This window comes from Pecten maximus, chromosome 15 (genome assembly GCF_902652985.1).
Source record: "Pecten maximus chromosome 15, xPecMax1.1, whole genome shotgun sequence".
Lineage (NCBI taxonomy): Eukaryota > Metazoa > Mollusca > Bivalvia > Pectinida > Pectinidae > Pecten > Pecten maximus.
Genome location: NC_047029.1, coordinates 36616937 through 36619040, shown reverse-complemented (window position 1 = coordinate 36619040; position 2104 = coordinate 36616937). Strand labels below are relative to the sequence as shown.

Genomic DNA, 2104 nt, shown 5'->3' with positions numbered 1-2104 from the left:
TGAACAGGAATCCGAAAGAGTAATGACAAATAATAAGTTAAAGTTGTTGAAGATTTATTGATCATCATCGTTACTGACATAGTACACATTACTTTAGCACACGTTACTTCGGTATATCCACAACTAATAAAACTGGCTTTATAATAGAGATTTTAACCGTTACATGAACAGCTGTTGTAACTGACAAAGTACATGTTATCATGATCATCAAATATAATATTCATTTTTTCAAAAACATTAGTGCAATTGAATTTACCTTCCATTGTTTCAATATATCTAATTGATTATAACAATTAGAAAATTCAGTTGTAATTTGAACAAATACTATGACTATTTCATATGTGTATATGTAGGATAGGGAAATTCCTCCCGAGGGGTCACAGAATGTGGAATATCCTTATCCTACAAACACAAATAATGAAAGAGTCTTTTTCTCTCAAATCACTATATTTGCAAATGAGTTGCGAAAAGATAATACTAAATGTATCGTTAGCATACTGTAGAGCTTAGCATTACTGGTGTTTGTGTTTAAAAACCATTTACATTCCGAGCAAATCTCAATAACAACAACTATAGACACATGTGTGGGTGAATATATATACCCCTTCTAAAATATAGATATGTATATAATAAATATATTCATTAAAAATATTTAAAAAAAAAAAAAGAAGTAATAATAAAAAATTTCGCCGGCTGGAATTGAAGCTCGCCCCCACGGTGGAAGGCTTCTGCTTTTTTTATCTTAAAAATAAAATGTTAATATCCCAGATATAGAGCCTCAGGGTCTCCAATGTTCCTCACAGTTTAAACAAAGATGAAATGCATAATAAGAAAGACATCATCAAAAACATCATAGAATATTTATCAGGCAGTATAATCACAGATATTAAGCTTTCAACATGAATTAAGGCAAGTGACATATACACGTATTGCATCCTCACAGTTTCTTAAAAAGCTTCATGTTATCCTGATTGCGATGATATGTGAAAATATAAGTAATATATTTTCCATGGTAAATTTTTAAAATCGCAACTTTGGGCGACCTTGACACATCTTAAAACATCAACAGACAAGGTCAATCTATTGGTATTGGGCAAATTACAAGCATTGCGAAATACAACATTTTTTGTTTGTTTAACATAGTTTGTAATCCTTCCTCGGACTCGGAGAACAGAACAGTGTCGTCAGCATACATAACCAATTATTGTGTTATATCTCTACACCTTCATTACCTTATGTATTTCTCTGTACATTATCCGGGCCAAGCCTTTCCAAGTGTACATGGTGATGTCACCTTAGTGGGAGATTCGAATTAGCTGTCGTTAGATGCAAAATTTTTCATGTCTAACGTTACATATTTTGTGTAGAGGTTAGTGATGCATAAAACGCACACATAATAAGGAAATTAACGCTTACCTAAGTTCGTGTACATACTACCTAACCTAGAAATATCGAATGTGTGAGCATCGAACACCCGTGACTGCGCATGTATCTCGATAAATCGTTTAGGCGCATGCGCAGGCACACCCCAACCACTCGCACTGCTGAACAGGAACCCTGGAATTTGGTAAGGCAGTCTAACAATCTATAGTTTTGTATATATGTCGGAGTATTATATAGTAGTTTAATAATTTACATAGTTTACATTATAATTCTGATATAACAGTAACTTTGTCTGCTAATATCCTACAATTATCCTGTCTAAAGGACTTTGTATTATTTGATTGCAATTGTAGGCTTCTAGAGACTTCTGGAACTAAACTCTTGCGTTGTGGAGTTTGTGTACACCCTAGCGGTCACACAAAAGTCACTTGTTGAAAGATTTGAGAGATATAGTGAAAAGAAAAACAAAGCCAGAAAAACGCAACCTCAAACGATTATGAGCAGTAAGTGTTTCCTATCAAGTTAAAGCCTGATGTTATAACTGTGTGTTTGCTATTAAAAACAACTCACAAATACTGAGTATTTTGTGCAACTTTCCCAGGAAAAACTATAACACGTAGAATTTTGTGCATTTGACAAGTTATAACAATTCTTGCGACTTGGTGCACATCGAATTTTGGAAAATGCATTTATAATTTTTAACCCAAAAATGCGTGGTACC

At 33.4% G+C, this 2104-nt stretch overlaps 1 long non-coding RNA gene across 1 annotated transcript; it reads left to right on the top strand.

The window, feature by feature from the left end:
• The first annotated feature begins 1531 nt into the window (after positions 1–1531).
• LOC117343702 lies at positions 1532–1801 on the top strand. Its single transcript, XR_004536066.1, has 2 exons — positions 1532–1567; positions 1737–1801. It is a non-coding gene; the product is annotated as an uncharacterized LOC117343702 (long non-coding RNA).
• The last annotated feature ends 303 nt before the right edge of the window (positions 1802–2104 follow it).